The 24,900-nt window shown below is 43.9% G+C and overlaps 1 protein-coding gene and 2 pseudogenes across 2 annotated transcripts in view; 1 reads left to right on the forward strand and 2 right to left on the reverse strand.

The window, feature by feature from the left end:
* The window catches only part of MYRIP (myosin VIIA and Rab interacting protein), a 346,219-nt gene extending 341,319 nt beyond the window's left edge, over positions 1-4,900 (reverse strand). The window contains exon 1 of one of the 2 annotated variants that reach the window (XM_075271252.1): positions 4,656-4,900. The gene's annotated coding sequence lies outside the window, so the exon portion shown is untranslated. The remainder of the gene's footprint in view (positions 1-4,655) is intronic. The other variant, XM_075271253.1, reaches the window with a different exon arrangement.
* Positions 4,901-9,018: 4,118 nt separating this feature from the next.
* LOC142201732 (small nucleolar RNA SNORA17) lies at positions 9,019-9,129 on the reverse strand (annotated as a pseudogene).
* LOC142201729 (small nucleolar RNA SNORA17) lies at positions 9,053-9,211 on the forward strand (annotated as a pseudogene).
* Positions 9,212-24,900: the final 15,689 nt, after the last annotated feature.

The raw sequence follows: 24,900 nt of genomic DNA on the forward strand, positions 1-24,900 counted from the left end.
ACTTCTGCCAGGAAGACCACAACATCATCAATGACATGAAAATCTTGATCTTAAAAGGGAACTTTAAATCAAAGAAACAGCGACTGATTTATGAGTACAAGGCCATGACCTTATTCCAGACGTTGGACAATGGGATGAACATCTCACGTGGGTTTATGTCTTTTTATACAAATCATTAAGACAGCCATTAAGATAAGAACTGGGGATCTGGCAATTGATTGTTTGTTGTTATAAGTATATAGTAATAAGCCTCTTCCCCCCTCCCTCCTGTAATCCTACCCCTGTGCCCAGTCATAAATATGCAGCCTCTACAGAGTGTTCTTTAGTTATATCTGAAGAAGAAGAAGCTCAGAGGAAGCTTCGAAACGTTATATTCTGTCATCATTATGAGTTAGCCATTAAAAAAGGTATCACCTACTGAAGACTTGCAAAGTTTTTTTGTTTTTTATACGAAGAATTGAGGCAGTTCTGAAGGCAAAAGGGGGTCCAACCCGTTACTAGCATGGTGTACCTAATAAAGTGGCCGGTGATTGTAGGTGACATCAGCACTCTGACAGGGAAGAAGCATGGCACTGTATTATTTGCAAACATGGACTGATATGTAGGGTAAGTACACTCACATATGTATTGGAGCCTTTTTTGCAAATTCCATTAGAGAAGTTAAAAAATCCAAGATCATAATAAGGAAACCTGGCAGACCCAATGTTAATGGGTAAACTGCGCACTGTTGCTTTATGTGTCCTGCGATGGATTCAACTGTTATTTTTGTTAGCTTCTATAACTGAAGAAAAATTTAAAAAAAAAAAAAAAAACAAGCACAGATGTGAACTTAGTTATACACTGCTAAGTTACTAAAGAAAATGTTTTTTTTGTCAAATTCTCCATCCAAGTTAAGTGCACTGATAGGGTTATATAGGATTTATGTCGCACAACCCAAATCCTCAATGTGATTCACAATGACTTATCCTACTTGACTCATCAGATTGTCAAATTCATATCACAAATTAACAGCTAAGACTATGAAACATGTCCAATACTTTACAACAATTTATAGCAGAAAATTTCAGTAAGATTGCATCTGGTAAAGTGAAAGGGAATGTATCGCATTTATTTAGTAAAACCAGGTAGTAAAATATCACTTTTTCTAATCTGTTTTTAGTTTCTGATTGTGTGTTTTTATATTCTACTTTCTGTACATGGTTATGGGGGCTGCCATCCTGTCCGAGCTTCTCCTCTGCTTTATTAACGTTATTTAGGGATTTGCACTGCAGTAATATCATCGCTATAGACAGTAATGGGCTGGAGCTGACTATGGGAGAGTTTGCTAGACCTGTTCAGTGGATGCAGTGGGAGGAGATAACCTGTGACATTATTGACTGTCGGTATGATGCAATGATGGGTCAGTGGTGTTATTTATAGAGGTGTTACCTTACCTACTGTAATTATGACTGTGTTGTAAATGAGTGACTGCAGAAAGAAAAAAAAAAAAAAAACAACTTCAGTATCAGTGTATTATTAAGCTTAGTAGCCCCAGTGAAAACTGAAGGCTTTTTAATTTTTAAAAATAATGCAGTGTAGACAGTGACATGGAAAATAAACATCACAAAAAATCCTTAAGGCTAAGGCCGCAGGGGACGAGCCGCAGCCAAACTGTAAAATGCCACGATTTTTCCAGCGGCATTTACGTTGCGGGCAAATTGCAGCTTTTACACCACAAATGGCCCTGGCATCAAAATATGTTTAACAAAAAACCTGACGACATATTCCCTTTAATACCAAATGCAAAACATTTTACACATAAAGGGAATTATACTTCATACCTAGGTTATGATAATGGTCATATTTCGAGAGAGGTAAAGAAATGATAAAGGGGATATTTTCTCCATATAATGTATAGAGATTTATATTCACTGCAATCCAACAATGCATTTCTATTGGCTACAATATAGTACAAAAGTGTGTAATGGGTGAAGAAAAATTCTACAGCTTCCTAACTACGGTAGACTGTAAAGTGGTGCGGAAATTGTAAATGATCCCTTGCATTTCCTACACAAGGTGCTCCAGTTGCTGTGGAACAGCAACATTACAAACTACTGGCTGCAGTCCACTGACTATGTCAACAGTACAAAAGTGGTGCAGAATGGACATCCAAAATAGTACCCAAATATTGAGTCCTATACAGGAAAGTTCATGTGCTACTTTGAAGGTCACCTATAGGGGGGCGTCGTGTTCTCTGGTCAGCTCTGTAAAAAATGTCTAAGCGGAGCAGCTTGCCAGACTAAAGTTAAAATAAGGGTTTCAGGCACTTTCATGGTTAATAGGAGGTATTGAAATAGCCAACTGCGCATGCCCGAGGCCATTTTCTTGTGGCCGCTTACTCCAGCTAATTGGAGTTTGCTGATAAAGCCAGGTCTGTTATCTCTCTATGTGTAAACACTAAGATAACAGAGTCCATTCTATACAAGCATTTGCATATTATCTCATCTGTTCGAGTGCTGACACACTGGATGGGAAAACCCCTTTAATCCAAATTTGCAGTTTGCCAATTTTAAACATGCTGGGAAAAAGAAAATCTAATTTGTCGCAAAATTCAAAAAGAGCTATGAAGGTAGCCAGAGGTCAATAAACTTCTGTTCAAGCAGAGCTCAGGGGGATTGAGCAAACTAGGCATCAAGCGGCTCTTAGAGCAGCCAAAACGCCGGAGCAGGCAGATTATCAACTCCAACAACACGCTCATTATATGGTGTCCCATCCAGCTGCTGAGATGCCGGAAAAATCACAAGCATGTCGCAAGGAACAAGTTCAGCAGCAGGCCAGCTTGAGAACTGCCGAAATGCCAAAGTAGACAAACCATAGGAGTAATTTGCTGAATATATATGAGGATCATTGATACCAAGAATACGCAGACTAAGTCGTGGGCAGAGGTTAATAGGCAATAAATGAACAAAAACCTGGACAACGCCTTTAACTGTAAGTCCAGCACCGCAAACAAACCTATACAGCTGTAATACATATTTGGTAGGCTCTACCTGTATATATTATAATAGCTGCATGAAAAATCATGACAATGTTATGCGCATTGGTAGAAGTGGCTGACTAATGCTAGGTTCACACTTTCCGCTTGGGACCCAAAAGACGGAAACCCTATTCACTTAAAAACGCAGTTACACGCGTAAACCCACAGACTCCATAGACTATAGTGGGGTCTGCCAGGTTTATCCCAGTTTGCGCCAAAATTTTTGGAGAGAAAAGTTCTCCTGGAAGGTCTTTTCTCTCCACTGATTTTCAGTGACGTGTGTGATGGAGTCTCATAAGAAGACTCAACGCTAGTGTGAACCTAGTGTAAGGAACGTTGTTAGGAAGCACGTAAGGTGCACTTATATATTCTGCCAAGTATGACCTTGAAAAACATAAAATAAACTTTGGACATGTATTCTCTATAAAAACACATCTTATCAGTCTTGGGCTGACCAGTGCTAAACAAGTTACTAAAAGCATTCCTTACTAGCCATGTGTAATACTTGGGTTCCTGCTACACGTTTGTGGCTGAGCCGTCGGTACCACGAGCCAATTACCACTCATTGTAAACCTGTACTTGCTACATGTAAGTATGTTTTAATGGGGTATGCATACACCTGAACATGGGAAATCATTAGAGGTTACTTTCACAGCATTCCAGACAGTATTTTATCAGTATTTGTAAACCAAAACCAGGAGTGGAAATTACATAGAGGAATAATATAAGTACATGTACTTTGTGTAAGTGTGTGGGTATATATATATATATATATATATATATATATCTACAGCATATTATTTCTATGATATATATATATATATATATATATATATATATATATATATATACAATATAATATATTTAATATTAATATATATATATATATATATATATATAATATATATACTGTATACACACATATATATTTAATATAGATAGATATAATATAGATACAGATATAGATATATATGCATATATACAGACATATTATATTTGTGTATTATAAATAGTTGTATTTTCTTTTTTCTTAATCAATGAAACATCTGCCTTATCCGTCCATCCATCCGCTGCTCAGTATCTTGCACAGACTGGTGTATCTGCTCCATAGTTACACGTCCATTCATTTCTAACAGTCCATTGTACTAGTGGTTGCTGTGTGATGACATTAGAAGCTGATATGGTACCCTACTAATATCCACCAGTCCTATGACATCACACTATACACTTATGACATAGGAAGATATCCAGGCTGAACACTGTGCTCTGTCACATACCCTGACAGATCCAATATATTCACTATCAATGTCTCTACACTGTATGTGTATACATATGTACATACTATATATACACTATGTATCTACATCCAGCAATGTATATATAGTATTATAAAGCTCCTGCTATCAACTTACTGAATGCCAGCAGAACTTGTGCTAGAAGAAGCAGGACATTTGCCAGTGACCTTACAGAGCAGGCATTACACTTGCTCTGATTTCCTGCTCCATTCTGCTCATGTCCTTGTGCCTCCTATCACAACTCTATGAGGAATAAGCTCCATCCTCACATCCTATTCCTCCTGCCAGGGCAGTACCCACTGCCCACACCCACATGCAGACAAGATGGTGAGAGGAGATGGTACCTGTGTGCCAGTGTTGGTCAGGCAGGCTTGCTGAGGTGACTGCAGCGGCTGACTGGATGCAGTAGACTCCTGCAGGCTTGGCTGCTGCTAGATAACAAGTGCAGATAGAGGCTTCCTCCAGCCGGAGTGTGTGCGCACTGCGCCGCTCCCAGGGGCCACCAGGCAGCCAGTAGCTTCGGGACCTGGAGTGACGGCTGTGCCCGGCTACTGGAGGTCACTGAGGTGCCAGCTGCCGGCCAATCACTAGGACACAGGGGCTGGTAAGAGAGACCGACGAGGGGGCTGTGCCAGACATTCAGTGCCTACTACTGTGAGGGAGAGACATGCTTACTGTACTGTCTGCCTGTGATGAGGCACTAGCACATCCCATACAGTCACACACACAGATGTAGCATTGTGTTACACACAGGTACTGCACTCACACAGCATTGTGTCACACACACAGATGTACTGCACTCACACAGCATTGTGTCACACACACAGAGGTACTGCACTCACACAGCATTGTGTCACTCACACATATGTACTGCACTCACACAGCATTGTGTCACACACACAGATGTACTGCACTCACACAGCATTGTGTTACACAAAGAGGTACTCCACTCACACAGCATTGTGTCACTCACACAGATGTACTGCACTCACACAGCATTGTGTCACACACACAGAGGTACTGCACTCACACAGCATTGTGTTACACACAGAGGTACTGCACTCACACAGCATTGTGTCACTCACACAGATGTACTGCACTCACACAGCATTGTGTCACACACAGATGTACTGCACTCACACAGCATTGTGTTACACCCACATGTACTGCACTCACACAGCATTGTGTCACACACACACAGATGTACTGCACTCACACAGCATTGTGTCACACACACACAGATGTACTGCACTCACACAGCATTGTGTCACACACACAGATGTACTTCACTCACACAGCATTGTGTCACTCACACAGATGTACTGCACTCACACAGCATTGTGTTACACCCACATGTACTGCACTCACACAGCATTGTGTCACACACAGATGTACTGCACTCACACAGCATTGTGTTACACACAGAGGTACTGCACTCACACAGCATTGTGTCACTCACACAGATGTACTGCACTCACACAGCATTGTGTTACACCCACATGTACTGCACTCACACAGCATTGTGTCACACACACACAGATGTACTGCACTCACACAGCATTGTGTCACACACACACAGATGTACTGCACTCACACAGCATTGTGTCACACACACACAGATGTACTGCACTCACACAGCATTGTGTTACACCCACATGTACTGCACTCACACAGCATTGTGTCACACACACACAGATGTACTGCACTCACACAGCATTGTGTCACACACACACAGATGTACTGCACTCACACAGCATTGTGTCACACACACAGATGTACTGCACTCACACAGCATTGTGTCACACACACAGATGTACTGCACTCACACAGCATTGTGTCACACACACAGATGTACTGCACTCACACAGCATTGTGTTACACCCACATGTACTGCACTCACACAGCATTGTGTCACACACACACAGATGTACTGCACTCACACAGCATTGTGTCACACACACACAGATGTACTGCACTCACACAGCATTGTGTCACACACACAGATGTACTGCACTCACACAGCATTGTGTCACTCACACAGATGTACTGCACTCACACAGCATTGTGTTACACCCACATGTACTGCACTCACACAGCATTGTGTCACACACAGATGTACTGCACTCACACAGCATTGTGTTACACACAGAGGTACTGCACTCACACAGCATTGTGTCACTCACACAGATGTACTGCACTCACACAGCATTGTGTTACACCCACATGTACTGCACTCACACAGCATTGTGTCACACACACACAGATGTACTGCACTCACACAGCATTGTGTCACACACAGATGTACTGCACTCACACAGCATTGTGTCACACACACAGATGTACTGCACTCACACAGCATTGTGTCACACACACAGATGTACTGCACTCACACAGCATTGTGTCACACACACACAGATGTACTGCACTCACACAGCATTGTGTCACACACACAGATGTACTGCACTCACACAGCATTGTGTCACACACAGATGTACTGCACTCATACAGCGTTGTGTTACACACAGAGGTACTGCACTCACACAGCATTGTGTCACACACACAGATGTACTGCAATCACACAGCACTGTGTTACACACACAGATGTACTGCACTCACACAGCATTGTGTTGCTCACAGAGGTACTGCACTCACACAGCATTGTGTCACACACACAGATGTACTGCAATCACACAGCATTGTGTTACACACACACAGATGTACTGCAATCACACAGCATTGTGTTACACCCACATGTACTGCACTCACACAGCATTGTGTCACACACAAACAGATGTACTGCACTCACACAGCATTGTGTCACACACACACAGATGTACTGCACTCACACAGCATTGTGTCACACACACAGATGTACTGCAATCACACAGCATTGTGTTACACACACAGATGTACTGCTCTCACACAGCATTGTGTTGCTCACAGAGGTACTGCACTCACACAGCATTGTGTCACACACACAGATGTACTGCACTCACACAGCATTGTGTCACACACACACAGATGTACTGCACTCACACAGCATTGTGTCACACACACAGAGGTACTGCACTCACACAGCATTGTGTCACTCACACAGATGTACTGCACTCACACAGCATTGTGTTACACCCACATGTACTGCACTCACACAGCATTGTGTCACACACAGATGTACTGCACTCACACAGCATTGTGTTACACACAGGTACTGCACTCACACAGCATTGTGTCACTCACACAGATGTACTGCACTCACACAACATTGTGTTACACCCACATGTACTGCACTCACACAGCATTGTGTCACACACACACAGATGTACTGCACTCACACAGCATTGTGTCACACACACACAGATGTACTGCACTCACACAGCATTGTGTCACACACACAGATGTACTGCACTCACACAGCATTGTGTCACACACACAGATGTACTGCACTCACACAGCATTGTGTCACACACAGATGTACTGCACTCATACAGCGTTGTGTTACACACAGAGGTACTGCACTCACACAGCATTGTGTCACACACACAGATGTACTGCAATCACACAGCATTGTGTTACACACACAGATGTACTGCACTCACACAGCATTGTGTTGCTCACAGAGGTACTGCACTCACACAGCATTGTGTCACACACACAGATGTACTGCAATCACACAGCATTGTGTTACACACAGATGTACTGCACTCACACAGCATTGTGTCACACACACACATATGTACTGCACTCACACAGCATTGTGTCACACACAAACAGATGTACTGCACTCACACAGCATTGTGCTACACACACAGATGTACTGCACTCACACAGCATTGTGCTACACACACAGATGTACTGCACTCTCACAGCATTGTGTCACACACAGAGATGTGCTGCACTCACACAGCATTGTGTCACACACAGATGTACTGCACTCACACAACATTGTGTCACACACACAGATGTACTGCACTCACACAGCATTGTGTCACACACACACAGGTGTACTGCACTCACACAGCATTGTGTCACACACAGACAGATGTACTGCACTCACACAGCATTGTGTCACACACACAGATGTACTGCACTCACACAATATTGTGGCACACTCACAGATGTACTGCACTCACACAATATTGTGGCACACTCACAGATGTACTGCACTCACTCAGCATTGTGTCACACGCTTACAGGAGGGGAAGCCTCTGTCCCCAGGCACTTGTATTTGGAAAATGTTCAGAATGACAGGTGCAGTGTAAGACATTGCTCAGACATAACTGCCTGCTTTTAAGATTTGGCATTCATACTGAAGTACAATTATAAATATATTGTAAGTTTTGAAATTTTTACTGACAAATTCATCACCTTTATGAAAAGACTCAATGTGCCAGATTTATCCGGCTAGGTTCACACCTGCATTTGGGTTTCCGTTCGGGGGTCCTCTTGGGAACTCCCAGAATGGACAGGGCCACCGATAGGCCAGTACTACTGCTACTGGCGTCAGGGGCCCGGCCAAATTTAAAAATGGGGGGGGCCCGGGCCCCCTGGCGCCGGCAGCAGTCATTGTATGTCCTGTTTCAACTCAGATCTGCGTCCAGAGGACGCACATCTGAGTTGAACACATACGCGGCTGAAGCGAGGAGCTGACCTGTGTCAGCTCCTCGCTTCGCCACTGCACGCCTCTCTCGCTGACACATATGCGGCAGAAGCGAGGAGCTGAGCTGTGTCAGCTCCTCGCTTCGCCGCCTCTCTCGGTGACACATATGCGGCTGAGCCGGAACCCGGCTCAGCCGCATATGTGTCAGCGAGAGAGGCGGCAGCGGCGAAGCGAGGAGCTGACACAGGTCTGCTCGCTTCAGCCGCTAAAGCGAGGAGCTGACCTGTGTCAGCTCCTCACTTCGCCGCTGCCGCCAGCTACCCGGCAGTGTAGACGCGATGTGATGACGTCACATCGCGTCTACAACTGTGCGCCAGTAAGAGAGAGAGGCGCGCAGAGTGCAGCGGGGGAACGAAGGAGAAAGTAAGTGTAATGTGGAACGTGAAACTGGGGGCAGATGAAGGAGAGGACGGCATGACACTGGGGGCAGAGATGGAGAGACATGAATCTGGGGGCAGAGATGGAGGGGACATGAATCTGGGGGCAGAGATGGAGGGGACATGAATCTGGGGGCAGAGATGGAGGGGACATGCATCTGGGGGCAGAGATGGAGGGACATGAATCTGGGGGTAGAGATGTGAGGACATGAATCTGGGGGCAGAGATGTGAGGACATGAATCTGTGGGCAGAAATGGAGGGGACATGGATCTGGGGGCAGAGATGGAGGGACATGAATCTGGGGGCAGAGATGGAGGGGACATGAATCTGGGGGCAGAGATGGAGGGACATGAATCTGGGTGCAGAGATGTGAGGACATGAATCTGGGGGCAGAGATGGAGGGGACATGAATCTCGGGGCAGATGAAGGGTATATATGAAGCTGGGGGAGAGACGGAGGGGGGACATATAATTTACGGGTGAATGTAGGAGGATTATACAGTGTGCGGGCAAATGGAAAATTAATGAGTGGGCGGGGTCAACATAACAGTGGGTGGGGCTAAATTTCCCGCGGCGCGCAAAGCGCACTGCACATTTTGTCCCTCTTGGTTCTTCAAAAGTTGAGAGGTATGGGTACAGGGGGCAATGGAAAGATGTTAGAAGGTGGACGGGGGGGGATTGTTGGGGCATCGGGTGTGCAGCACTGCGGAGAGGGAACTGGGGCAATAATATATAATATATAAGTTTTTAGCTGGAGAATAATAATGATGTAGGCCGCTATGTTACTAGCATAGCAGCCTGTTTGGGGGTGAGACTTTCACTTTAAAGGAGTGTTCACATTGCGTTTTTGGCCTCCCTTGCCGGGATACGTTGGTAACCAGTCACAATCAGCTCCCCACTTATCCCTGCACGGAGAACTGCAGGCCCCCCTTTTTTTTTTTTTAATGGCCAGTTCTTCGTGCAGGGATAAGTTGACAGCAGATTCTGACTGGTTACCAACGTATCCCGGCAAGGGAGGCCAAAAACACAATGTGAAAAAGCCCTGAGGATTTATTAGGAGGGCTCTTATAGATGGTGTTGGCTCGCTATAGGCGCTGTCACACGTAGCACATTGTACCAGCAAATAGAATCTGATTAAGCCTTGTAATGCTGCTAAATAAAGGGAAATGTAATACAGAATTGGTATGTCACAAAATAAGGTAGTTTTAAAATGGCGGGGGGGGGCAGACACTTAGGCTGTATGGGGCCCCAAAATTCCTGATGGTGGCCCTGAGAATAGAAACCTAATCCATTAAAAAAGCAGCCACAAAAAAATGGCTGCAGGCATGTGCCGTTGGCTCTGCCCGAGACCCGACAGCAGACCAACTGCGCATGCGTATGTTTGAATCCAGTGCCGGAGGAATACGCAGAGAGAGGCCATTCCAGATGAAGATGGAGGTGGCGCTGGAGATTTCTCTCGCAGCATTGGGGATGCCTCAGTGCTGCGAGAGAACTCATTTGCATACCGAGGAAAGCCGGGATTTCTTCCGAACGGCGGCACGGAGAAGACATCTAATGGTAGGAGAATAGCCTTTATTAAGGCTATTCCTACGTGTGTAGCAATTTAATGATAGAATCCCTTTAATATTGTTGCATAACGGTAACATTAAAGGAAAGAGTGGAACACAAGAGGAAGGTATATAAGAAATATAAAGCTAAATATAAAAAACACATAGCTTTTTAAATGGATGAAAAACATAAAAAAAGTTGTCAAACTAGGACAGTTCCTTATGGAGTTTAAGGTACACACCGCTTAGTAAAGCTTTTGAATTTTGTGTTTGAATTTCTTTTTATGCCTGTCATGACTAGACATACATTAGCATAACTAATTTATCCCTGTTTTGATAAATAATAAATTAGGTTTTTGATAAATTAACCCCTAAAGGGAATGTATCACCTTTTCTATTTTTCTCCCTAAATAAAATCCTGTATGAAAATGTGCTCCGCTTTCCTAATATGCTTTTATTCTCCGACTGCACATTTTTTTTATTTTATTTCCCGTATATGGTTACGTGGACAGGCATTTTCTGATACAGTACGTCACATGGACCATTGTCACAAGAGAGATTTTCAATAATGTTTGTTTCAGAGTTTTCTTGACATGTTCTGTGACCTATACACAGGTCACTGTGCAGGGATGGCAAGAAGTGGTCATCACCTATTATGATTGGTGTACTCCAATGCTATCCATCTGGAAATTAGAGACATAACCCTTGAGTCAGTTATTTATTTGACATTGGGGGCCAGTTCTGGGTAGCCTGAGAAAAATTAATTGACTCCAGCTTGAAAATAAAATGCTACGTTATTAAATATATTATACAATTATATTGTTTTATAATTAAACAGTTTTTATCTTAAAGCGGTTTTCGGGCAATTTTTATTTCTTTTTAAAAAGGTACGTTAATGCTATTAATGGGTTAATAAGTGCACCCAATATAACTTTAGCAGTGTTTTGAGTAACTTCTTCTCTGGGAGCGCCTAGCACATTCAGCATTAGTTTACAAGGTGTAGCTTCCTGCTGCAATGCATTCTGGTAGATATAGGCTCTTACACTGTCTCCCTTTCACTCCTCCCCCCTCTCTCTCTAACACCTGCTCCCCATCTCCCTAGCTATTCCTCCCACTGCTAGCCTTTCGCACCTCACTCATCCCACCCTGTACCCTATTATATTTTACCTGTCTTCTTCCTATCTTCCTTCTGCGGTGAAGCACTGTGCCGTAGCCTTTAATACATCTCTATTGAGTTGGCTCCCAGATTGTGCAATAGAGATGTGCAATGGAGCATGATGGGAGTTGTAGTTTCACAGCAGCTGGAGAGCCGAAGGTTCCCTATCCCTGCCATAGACTATAATGTGGTCCATAGGGTTTGCTTGTAGGACTTTTCTCTTCATGATTTTAAGTGGATTCTGCAGCAGAGTCAAAAATTCCAATGCAGGTGTGCAGGGGCGGATCCAGGGCCGGGCGAGCCGGGCAACCGCCCGGGGCCCCGCGCTTAGCGGGGCCCCGCGGCCTGGCCCTAACAAAATGGTCCCGGTCAGCCTCGGAGCCGGCATAGTCGGGCAAGTGCCGGGGCCCACAGATTTCATCCGCCGCCGATGAGCTGGAATACATACGCGATGCAAGAGCTGTGAGATCAGCTCCTGCTTTAAAGCTCCGGCCCGGCTTGCGTGTGTAGGCACGATGACGTCATCACATCACGCTTACACACGCAAGCCGGGCCGGAGCTAACCAGGAGCTGAGGTCACAGCTCCTGCATCGCGTATGTGACTGCACTGGAGTGAGAGAGAGGAGCGTCGGGGGAACGATGGAAGGTGAGTGATGGAAGGTGAGTGTGTTTGTTTTGTATTAAATATTAAGGTGGAACATAATGAAGGGGGCCCATGAAACTGGGGGGGCAAATGAAGGGGAGGGGGGAACGGCATGACACTGGGGCAGATGGGGGGGGGAGAACAGCATGACACTGGGGCAGATGGAGGGGGGAGAACGACATGACACTGGGGCAGATGGAGGGGGGGAGAACAGCATGACACTGGGGCAGATAGAGGGGGGGAGAACAGCATGACATTGGGGCAGATGGAGGGGGGGAACAGCATGACACTGGGGCAGATGGAGGGGGGGAGAACAGCATGACACTGAGGCAGATGGAGGGGGGGAGAACGGCATGACACTGGGGCAGATGGAGGGGGGGAGAACGGCATGACACTTGGGCAGATGGAGGGGGGGAGAACGGCATGACACTGGGGCAGATGGAGGGGGGGAGAACGGCATGACACTGGGGCAGATGGAGGGGGGGAGAACGGCATGACACTGGGGCAGATGGAGGGGGGAGAATGGTATGACACTGGGGCAGATGGAGGGGGAAGAACGGCATGACACTGGGGCAGATGGAGGGGGGGAGAACAGCACGACACTGGGGCAGATGGAGGGGGGGAGAACAGCATGACACGGGCAGATAGAGGGGGAGAACAGCATGACACTGGGGCAGATGAAGGGGGGAGAATGGCATGACACTGGGGCAGATGTAGGGGGAGAGAACAGCATGACACTGTGGCAGATGAAGGGGGGGAGAACGGCATGACACTGAGGCAGATGAAGGGGGGAGAACGGCATGACACTGGGGCAGATGAAGGGGCGAGAACGGCATGACACTGGGGCAAATGAAGGGGGAGAGAACGGCATGACACTGGGGCAAATGAAGGGGGGGAGAACGGCATGACACTGAGGCAGATGAAGGGGGGAGAATGGCATGATACTGGGGCAGATGAAGGGGGGGATGGCATGACACTGGGGCAGATGAAGGGGGGGAGAATGGCATGACACAGGGGCAGATGAATGGGGGAGAATGGCATGACACTGGGGCAGATGAAGGGGGGGAGAATGGCATGACATTGGGGCAGATGAAGGGGGGAGAACGGCATGACACTGGGGCAGAGACATGGGGGGGGACATGAAACTGTGGGCAGATAAAGGGGGAGAATGGCATGAAACTGGGGACAGAGATAGAGGGGGGGACATGAAACTAGGGGTAGATGAAGGGTGTATATGAAAATGGGGAGAGATGGAGGGGGGACATATAATTTACGGGTGACTGTAGGAGGATTATAGTGTGTGGAATCACATGAAAAATGAATGAGAATGGGCGGTCAACATAAAAGTGGGGGGGGGGGCTAATTTGCTGCAGCACGCTGCGCGTTGGGCCCCGCCAAAGTCAATTGCCCAGGGCCCCGCAAACCCTGGATCCGCCACTGCAGGTGTGAACCCAGCCTGAGGATTTTGTTGAAACTCTTCTATCTTGGGGAAATTAATGTCTCTTTTTCTGTAGTTTGTTCTTCTTTTCTTGTCACAATCACTGGATTTTTTTTCTCTGAAGTAGAGTAGACTAGGTAGAATAGGTGGTGAGGTGCCTCTGTAATATGGCTTCATCACTGGAATCATCCATACGATTCTTTCAGCTTGTCTAAGGGAATCAGAAAGGAAAGACTCCAGGTGGCAAAAGAATGCAGAAATCGGAATACAGTGGTCATTCGTGTATGACAAGTTTGTATACTGTATGTGTAATCCTGCCTGTGATAGGAGATGACTGCTGAAAAGGAATCTCCAGAAAACAAGTGATGGCAACATGTTATTAGGCTTTTTGGTCATTGTGAAACTTCAGGAGTCTCTGATTATTTTAATCTTTTTACATAGTGACATGGAAAACATTACGTTTCTTGATAAAAATAACTGTAAGAGGGGGGAAGACTTAAAAATAATAATTTATTGTCACTTTGTACTATTATAGAGTTGTGGGAGAGCAGGGACCTATGTGCCTGAATTGTTTATAGGCCTTATCAGGGTTATCCAGGTTAATAAAATGAATGCCTATCTTGCCTATCAGCAGTTTAGGGGATGCCCTTGCATGAGTGTTGCAGAACTCTATATTGTTTTCCTCTGGTGCTCGAGCTATCCATACTCAGGATGCAGTACTGTAATTTACATAGCGGCTGTTCTGAGCAGTGCACTGTTTTCTTATTCACTCAAGTGGGACAAAGCTGCAAAACGCAGCCACTATGAAAAAAACATTATTCTGTTTTTCGGATAGGCTATCAATTTTAATAATGTGAATAACCCCTTTAAGTGATACAAATTGCACAGCAAATACATTTTGTATACAGATCGGACATTCACAGCAAATCACATCATACAAACACTGGGCACACATCGCGCAAACATAGTAAACACATTACACAAGCACAGAATATCTCACACACTAAGTACAGCACACATCATGCAAGCGCAAATGTCACACAAGCACAGCAAAACACAAACACGGCAAAACACATTGCACAAATGCAAGAATACCTATCACACAAGCACAGGAACACACATCACAAAATGCAGAGCAACACAAATCACATAAGCACAGAAACACATATTACACAATCGCAACTACACAATGTGCATGCAGTAAACATCACAGTATGCTTCTTGTTATCTTGTTCATACTGTTATAAATATAATCCCACCTCCATCCTAATATATTTATACAGTTCTCTGAGCCCTACTGGAATCCTGAGAACTGATTAGGGCCCTGCTGTGACTAATTATCTAAATCAGTACTATAGTGTAGTTGGGCCCCCCTCTGTTCTGGGCCCCTGGGAATCTACATACATTGCACAGGATATATATGTCTGCTCTTATATAAAACCTGATGCAGCATGCAGGCTTGTGGTTCGATATGGCCTATAGCACTATAATACACTGAGGACCTCTGGCTCCTTATCCATGATCATAAAGGCATGCATAAGCAATGGTTTATTTAGACAAGAAGGTGTAATGTGATACCATCTTACTTATTAATAACTCCTTAAGGATGCAGCCAGTTGTGGCTTGGACCAGTCTGAAATCTTTAACTTTATGTGACAATAACTTCATAATGCATTTATCCTAGTGATTCTCACTATGTTTCTTTTTTTTTTTTGTGACACATTGTATTTGGTGAAAATTTTGAAAACGTTGCAATACTCAAGTTCTTTATCATAGCTCTGCTTTGTTTTCATTGCGCTTTGAAGATCCTTTAATTTCATGTGTAAAACATATTTAAAAAAAAAATTAAATCAAGTTTTAGGAACAAGATGCTTTCTGAAGGGAATTTTAAAGCCAAATATATTAGAAACCCCCATTTTCAAAACAGCACTTTGGTAGTTTGTTAACCCTGTAATTGTTTCATAGGAATTAAAAGAAAATGGAGGTGAAATTTCTCGAGATATATTGAACATTTTTCTCCCACAGGGGTTTCTTAGAATAGGAATACTATTTTCCTTATAAATTGCTTTAGTCCCAATTTTTTAATTTTCACAAGGAGATAAAGGAGCAAAAACAACCCACAGTTTGTTACCAATTATTTTTCTATGTAAACTTTTGTTTGGACACATGACTGGGCACATAAGGTAAGCAGGAGCTTTGGGCTTTTGCTGGAATCAGGCGCTATGATGCAATTAAAGAACCTCTAAGGTGCCATTGCTGTGGAATGTACCAAAAAGTGATGGCACTGTGATCTTTCTCAACGATGTTTTATATATATATATATATATATATATATATATATATATATATATCCTATTAATATTATAAATGTGAAAGTTTGTGAGTTTGTGGGTTTGTGTGTTTGGATGTTTTCATGTTCGGATGTTTGTTCCTCAATCACGGAAAAACCGCTCCACCGATTTGGCTGAAATTTTCCACAAACATAGATAATACACCCGATTAAACAATAGGCTACTTTTCGTCACAATAGCGCACATACGTTTGTGCCAGGACCCCCACAAACCCCAAACTCACATCACCATCTCTGCAATCTCACACACTTTGGACCATAGCAAGCCACACAATTCATATTGCCCTCTGCAGCCTCGCCCCTAAGCCCACACAATCTCATATACAGATACTTTACCACTTTGCCCCTCCCCTTAACGATACTCCAGGAGGCTCTCTTTAACGCTCCGGAGCAGCCATGTTTGCCGACCCCCACCGCTCTGACAATCCGCGACACCGCCCACCCATGTCAATACTCCTAGGCGGTCTAATAAATGCAAAGAAAAAAGTTTAAAAAAAGTAAAAAAAATATAAAAAATAAATAAAAAGGATTAAAAATTCAAATCACCCCCCTTTCCCTAGAACACATATAAAAGTAGTTAAAAACTGTGAAACATATACATGTTAGGTATCCCCGTGTCCGAAATCTCCCGCTCTACAAAGCTATACAAATATTTTTCCTGTTCGGTAAACGCCGTAGCGGGAAAAATGGTCAAAAGTGCAAAACCGCCATTTTTTCACTGTTTTCATTCTGATAAAAATTTGAATAAAAAGTGATCAAAGCAATAACATTTCCCGAAAATGGTAGAACTACAAAGTACACCTGGTCCCGCAAAAAAAGACGCCCTATACATCCCCGTACACGCATGTATAAAAAAGTTACGACTGTCGGAATATGGCGACTTTTCAAAAAATAATTTTTTAACACAGTTTTGGATTTTTTTTAAGGGGTCAAAATGGAAATAAAACCATATAAATTTGGTATCCCCGGAATCGTAACGAAACACAGAATACAGGGGACATGTCATTTTGGTTGCACAGTGAACGCCGTAAAACCAAAGCCCGTAAGAAAGTCGCAGAAATGCATTTTTTCTTGACATCCACCCCATTCTGAATTTTTTCCCTGCTTCCCAGTACATTATATAGAATAATTAATGGTGGCATCATGAAGAAAAATTTGTCCCGCAAAGATCAAGACCTCATATGGCTCTGGGAGCGGAGAAATAAAAAAGTTATGGGGTTTAGAAGGAGGGGAGTCAAAAAACGAAAGTCAAAAAATACCATCAGGGGAAAGGGTTAACTTCAAATACTTCTGTCCCAAAGTCACTATGTACAGTTTCTCACAACACCGTATAGCAGCTCAAATACAAAGTAACTTCAACAGAAACGTCTCACGTATTCTCTGAATTACAGCAAACACAAGATACAAAGTTACATTTCATATCCCATACCTTATACACACTACGAAAACCTTACCCGCGCCTGTATATACCCACTGCTACAATCACCGCAGACGAAGTCGCGGGTACCAGCTAGTATATATATATAGGCATAAACTCCTGTTTGGGCAGACAGCACTGCTCAGAGGGGAAGAGGCGCTACCTTTTTGGCTTCTGGAGTGCAGAGATTAGATGCATTTGCTTTTGGACAACAAGTCTCTTTTGAAGAGCTCCAGATGTGCCAGTAAAGTGGGATTCCTACTAATTTGGAAATTACAACCTCATGAAATTTATCAAGGGGCATGGTCAGCACTTTTACTCAAGTCTTGAATTTATGTTCCAAAAAATGAATGTGCAAGTGAAAATTGAAAATATTTCTATAATTATGTCAGTTCAGTACCCAAATATATTGTGTCCAGTTTGTGCAAACAGAGACACACACTCTAGGAATCGTTATGTGGGTTATCCTGGGTATAACTGCATCTGAAGTGTTTGTCTGTAGTAATAAAACAAGCAGTTTACATAATTTTTTTGGCTTAATAAATATTCATTTTAAATTCAGCGAAAGTATCCAGAGACTAAATATTATCCAAAGATCAGTCCTAGAAGCTCGTTCTCATTAACAAGCTCATTAAACTAATGTGAAACAAAATATTACTTATCATGTGTTACTTCCCAGCAAGCCTCAGTTTGACGTGTAGACTGGAAGAAGCTCACAATTAGAGATAAGCAACCTCTCAAGATTTGTTTAGTTTTGGATTTTGGGTGCTGTCCTGGTCGGCGGGAGGTCTGTCCTGATTTCAACTCAAATGCAGATGAGTTGCATATACAATAGTGTAGCAGGGAGCCACTGGCTCCCTGCTTCACTATTTGCTCCCTGTCTCTGCTCCCGCAGTAGTAAGATGTAGTGATGTCACTTACATTGCGCCTGCAGCTTCTTGGAGGTTCTGGACCAGAGACAGAAGAACAGCGGGTGAACAGGGGGATGTGAGTATTAGCAGTTTATTTATTACTCGTGGGCAATTGGAGGGGGACATTGTTATGTGGGGGCATACCATGTCAGGATGACTGTAGGGGCACTTTACTGTGTGGGGGCCCAAAGAAAAATTGATTGGAATGGGTAGCATCAAATTGGAACTGTGTGGGGATAAAATAGCCATGGTGCATATTCTGTCCCTCTATTAATCCTTTAAAAGTTGGGAAGCATGAATGATATGATGGACCAGGCCGCAAGACATGTCTGGCTGTATGGTGGCAATGGTGGTACCTTTGTAGGAGTAGCAGGCGGCATTAGTAGTACAGTAAATGGAACATGATGATACAGAGAGACAGTGTCACCACTATTCAGAAACATCAGTTGGAGGTGTATCCATGCCTGATTCATTTTGGCAAAAGATATTTTTTCCACTCTAGCTTGGACAATTTCGTCCATCTAGATGTTACCACACCACCATCAGCACTGAACAACTTCTCAGCTTGAGGCCAGAAAAGATAAAACTTCCATGACAAACTGGGACAGCTACTTCCACTGCTCTAACCTATTGGCCCAGTTACCTGCTGGAATATAGGTGCACTTTATACTCTGGTGGGTGTTGTTTGCCTTTTATGGCTCCGGATGGCAATGTATAGTGAAAAATTTCTGATTCATTATAATTAGAGATGAGCGAGTAGTACTCGATCAAGTAGGTATTCGATTGAATACTACGATATTCGAAATACTCGTACTCAATCGAGTACCACTCGCTGTTCGAATGTAAAAGTTCAATACAGAACCAGCATTGATTGGCTGAATGCTATACAGTCGGCCAATCAACGCTGGTTCTTCTCCTACCTTTAGAAGTCTTCTCCGTGCAGCTTTCCCGCGGCGTCTTCTGGCTCTTCATTCACTCTGTAAGGCATCGGGCCTGGGCAGAGCCGACTGCGCATGTCCGCTTGTAGTGCGGGCATGCGCAGTCGGCTCTGTCCAGCCCGACCCTCACTCGTGGACTTGGTAAGTATAATTTGATCGAACGTTGCCTACCCCTGAAACGAGCATTCCCCCCCCCCCATAGACTATAATAGGGTTCGATATTCGATTCGAGTAGTCGAATATTGAGGGGCTACTCGAAACGAATATCGAACCTCGAACATTTTACTGTTCGCTCATCTCTAATTATAATCCAGACAGTGTGGTTGTTGATACTGCTTTTACTTCTGACACTTGTAACTGTGGCACTGGCAGTGGAGATGGAGAACTGACTGAGTAAGTCACCGGGAGTGGGCAGAATCCATCTGGGTTTGCATGTGACTGGCAATTGCAGAGGTCTCCCTGAATGCTGCGGTAAGTGGAATATACAGCTTAGCCTGACAATATTCTAATATTTGGGAATCAGGGAAGAATCTCCCCATTTGGGGTTTATAGCGAGGGTCTAAGAGCACTGCCATCTGATACTCATCTCTTTGCTTGATGTTAATGATACATTTGTTGCTGTGTAAGTAGCGGAGCATACTACCCTGCCAGTGCTAGTTCCTCCACCATAATGACGCTGACCCAAATCCTCATCTTCCTCCATCAACCCAGAGCGATGATGTTGACATTGACTAAGAGGTGGAAGCTATTCTTCCTCCTCTTCTGTTCCATGTTGCATGAGTGTAAATGTTTTCTGTAACATACACATTAAAGGCATCATATTGCTGATGCTGCAGTTGTCCCTGTTGACAAATTTGGTGGCCTCTTCAAAGGGCTTGTGAAACTATCCAAAGGATAGCTCATATATATCATAGCACAATAGATTCACTTGAAGGCTGAAGCAATAAGTTGCAAAAAAGCTGCTTTTTTATCACGTTTTAGCAGTATTTTTGAGCCAAAGCTAGGAGTGGATTTGTCATTAGGGAAAAGTATAAGTTTCCTTTATATTTCCCATTTCTTTTAAAGTCGCTTCAAATAGATATTCCACAGAGTCCCGGGTGTCAAAATTCCATGGATCTTCACCTGATGACCTACCCTATGGGTAGATCATCGATTACAAAATCCCAGAAAAGTACTTTAGGTTTGCTGCATAGAACAAACCATTACTTTACATTGTAAGGTAGTATGTTATCATTATGATACATGCTTTACATTTACCATCGAAAGGTTCAAATAATAAACATTTTAACGTTAGAGTTAGGGTTTGGATCTGACATCATATATCATAATGAACGTTCCATAAATCTCTATTAAAATAAAAGCATGAAATGAAATCCTTTATATACCTGTCATTTCTCTTCAAGAGGAAAAACATCATTTTTGTTTTTGAATAATATTAGAGAAATATTTTTACATTGATTCTTTTCCTTTGTGCATTGATTAAAGGGATGAATGATGAAAGATCACTCTTACTTTTCTTTAGATCACATTTTTTCTGGATTCTGCACATCACATGCTCTACAAATTCTTGAACATGCAACAAAGGGCTCCAGGCCTTGTTACTTCAATAGGTCACATTATGGCTTCCTGGTGGGCTATAATTGTGGTTAGGTTTGCAGTCACATGCTTATAGATTTATTGTTATGTTTATATCAAACTGAATTATGTATTTTTCTATTGTATCTTCATAGAACAGACATTTTTGTAGAGAGAAATTGTGTTCTCTGAATGCCTGATGATATTGGTCATTATCTTTGAAGTTTATGTCTGCGATATGTTGTCATATTGTATGGGGTGACCTTCTCCGTGACCTATTTAGGACCCAGTAAATGAGTATTACAGGTATACAGACAGATTACTTGGTGATATTGCTAAGTATAATTATATCAGTCCCTAGACAGCATCAATAAGAAATGGCAGCTGGCCTTGTTTTATGAGTTTATCTGAAGGACATGATTTAAAAAAGTATACACCAGATAAAACAATCTATAAAAAGCATTTATTGTTTATGATTTTCTTTTTTTTTTTTTGTCTATACAGACTTCTGTTTTCTGTGTTGTTATATGTGTTTTTCTTTCTTAGGTCCCATGTAACGAAACGCATTGCTGTTTTTTTCTGCAGCATTTTCCTTTGCATTTTTGCAATTTCCTGCGGATTTTCTTCCCTTAAACCTATAGGGAAATTCACAGACTGCGATTTTAAAAAACGTGGGTCTTTTTTTAAAAATGTAGCTTTTCTGCTGCAGTTTTTTCTGCAATATGTGGATAGGATTAGCCAGAATCCCATTCACTTTGCAAGTAATGTTTTTTTTTTGTTTTGTTTTTATTTTTTTTACGGCTTTTTTTCCCCCGCTATGTTTCCACAATAGCCTAATAGCCTTTAGCCTAAAATTTTTCTGAAATTATAGAAATAAGAAGTTTTTTTACTGGCAAGGCAGTTGAAAAACTCAGCAAAAACACAATGAAAAAGGCTGTGTAACAAAACACAATGCTTTAGTGCGGGTCCTCTTCCTCTTATTGAGTATGCCAGCTTTATAGCAAAAAATTGGCACATTTTTTGAGTATGACTTTTGTGCCAAACAATGTGCCACTTTTTCCTTTATTGCCATGCTTGCCACTTTCAGGAAAGGTGGTGGAGCAGAGAGAAGTCAAGTTGGAAAGGGGAAATCTAGGAATGATTTAATTTAACTGACACAAGTTTTAGCCAGGGGCAGATTAAGACTATTGTGGGCCCTGAGCTGTTTGAGAATTGTGAGCGTCAACTAGGCTAGGTTTCAAGACTGAATGCTCATTCCCCATACGTCCAACACAGCAGCACAACAGATGGGGTATTCCTGCCCCTGCGTGCAATCAGGACAGGTGGAACTTTTACTCAATCAAAGAACCTCCCCTATAAGAGGTCACCAGACCTCCCCCTCCTCGTGTTTTTTTCTGTCCTGCGGACAGGGACAGGTGGTGAGGAGGCCTGTGGCCTCCTCCGGGATCTGAAGAAGGTGGCTGTTAGCTCCTTCTTCTTTCCCTTTCTTTCCTTCTCTTTCTTTCCTTCTGAGAGAAAGATTTAGGTTTTGTCTTACCTGCTTTGCATGGTGTCTGATGGTTCAGCTGTGCACAGCTCATTCACTGCCCAATAAGGTAAGCTGAGTCCTAGCTTTCCTCTGTGTTTTCTGAAAACTAAAAGCACTGATACTTTTTGCTATGGGCACTCTATTATGTCGATTGTATGTCTATTGCAATGCAGTCAGGCATGGAATTTTTGTGGGAGCCTTGCTTCCCTTCATGCTTAGTGCATAGTGTAGCACTTATGTCTATTGCAATAGCCTGTTTGTGTTACAGTCAGGCATGGAATTTGTGTGGAGCCTTGCTTCCCTTCATGCTTAGTGCATAGTGTAGCACTTATGTCTATTGCAATAGCCTGTTTGTGTTACAGTCAGGCATGGAATTTGTGTGGAGCCTTGCTTCCCTTCATGCTTAGTGCATAGTGTAGCACTTATGTCTATTGCAGTAGCCTGTATGTACCTGTCTGTGTTACAGTCTGGCATGGAATTTGTGTGGGAGCCTTGCTTCCCTTCATGCTTAGTGCATAGTGTGAGCACTCATTTCTATTGCAATGGCCTGTCTGTGTTACAGTCAGGCATGGAATTTGAGTGGAGCCTTTGCTCCATTCATGCATAGTGCATAGTGTAGCACTTATGTCTATTGCAGTGGTGTGTATGTACCTGTCTGTGTTACAGGCAGGCATGGAATTTGTGTGAGAGCCTTGCTTCCCTTCATGCTTGGTGCATAGTGTGAGCACTCATTTCTATTGAAATGGCCTGTCTGTGTTACAGTCAGGCATGGAATTTGGGTGGAGCCTTTGCTCCCTTCATGCTTAGTGCATAGTGTGAGCACTTATGTCGGTACTATTCCGTTATCGGGCCAGCAGCAGCGCATTTCAGCACCAGCTTTCGGGACAGCAGTTCAGTTCAGCAGCGGGAATTACAATGACATCCGAGGACTGCTGGCCCGATGCTTGTGCCCAGTAGCCAGTACATCAATGACCCCCCCTCCATCTCCTCCTCCTTCCAGTGCTGCCCCCCAGCTCTCCTTACATCTACCCCGTACCCTCTCCCCGCCACATGACTAAGCCGATGCTGGCCCGATGATAGAGGCTGTGCTTGTGTGTAGTAGGCAGTACATCGATCGATGCCCTCATCCTCCTCTTCCTTCCAGTGCTGCCCCCCAGCTCTTCTTACATCTGCCCCGTACCCTCTCCCTGTAATAGGCCTCACCGTAAATCTTGAGCAATGAATGCTACTAGATAGCCGCCGGACGCTGCAGAAAATTTGTCCCTCCGGCTCGCTGTAGCTCACCGTTCCTATAGTCGGCGTGTTTCTTGTCAGGGCCTGGATTGAGCCCCGGTGTCTTTCCTTTCGGTCTCGGTACTAGCGCTGAGGTGAGGCCTAGTCGTGTGGCGGGGAGAGGGTACGGGGAAGATGTAAGGAGAGCTGGGGGGCAGCACTGGCAGGAGGAGAAGGATGGGGGAGGGGGGTCATCGATGTACTGGTTACTGGGCACAAGCATCGGGCCAGCAGTCCTCGGATGTCATTGTAATTCCCGCTGCTGAACTGCTGTCCCGAAAGCTGCTGCTGAACTGCGCTGCTGCTGGCCCGATAACGGAATAGTACCCTTATGTCTATTACTGTGGCCTGTAGGTGCCTGGCTGTGTTACAGTTCACAGGCATGGAATTTGTGTGTCAGCTTCTGCTCCCTTTATGCTTAGTGCATAGTTGTGCATGTCTATTGCGATGCCCTGTGCGATTGTTATGGCTTTACCGCACCTATCTGGCCGGGTCTTCCCGCTGCCCTAAAGCGCAGCTAATGGGAACTGCAGCCTATGAGATGGCAGTGAGTTATCCAGCAACTCCCACAGCTCTGGTGAGGTAAGCTAAGGTGCACCAAGACTACTTTTGTGAGTGAACAAGTCCCTTTAAAAAAAAAAAAAAAAAAAAAAAAAAGGGGGAGTTTTTTTCGTGTTGCTGTCTGTAAGGAAACAGACTTTTATGTTAAGTGCACCAGGTCTAGAGTTCTATACTGTTCGTACTCTACCCGAAGGCTAGATCTGCCTTCTCCATCTGTGC

This window comes from Leptodactylus fuscus, chromosome 4 (genome assembly GCF_031893055.1).
Source record: "Leptodactylus fuscus isolate aLepFus1 chromosome 4, aLepFus1.hap2, whole genome shotgun sequence".
Taxonomy (NCBI): Eukaryota; Metazoa; Chordata; class Amphibia; order Anura; family Leptodactylidae; genus Leptodactylus; species Leptodactylus fuscus.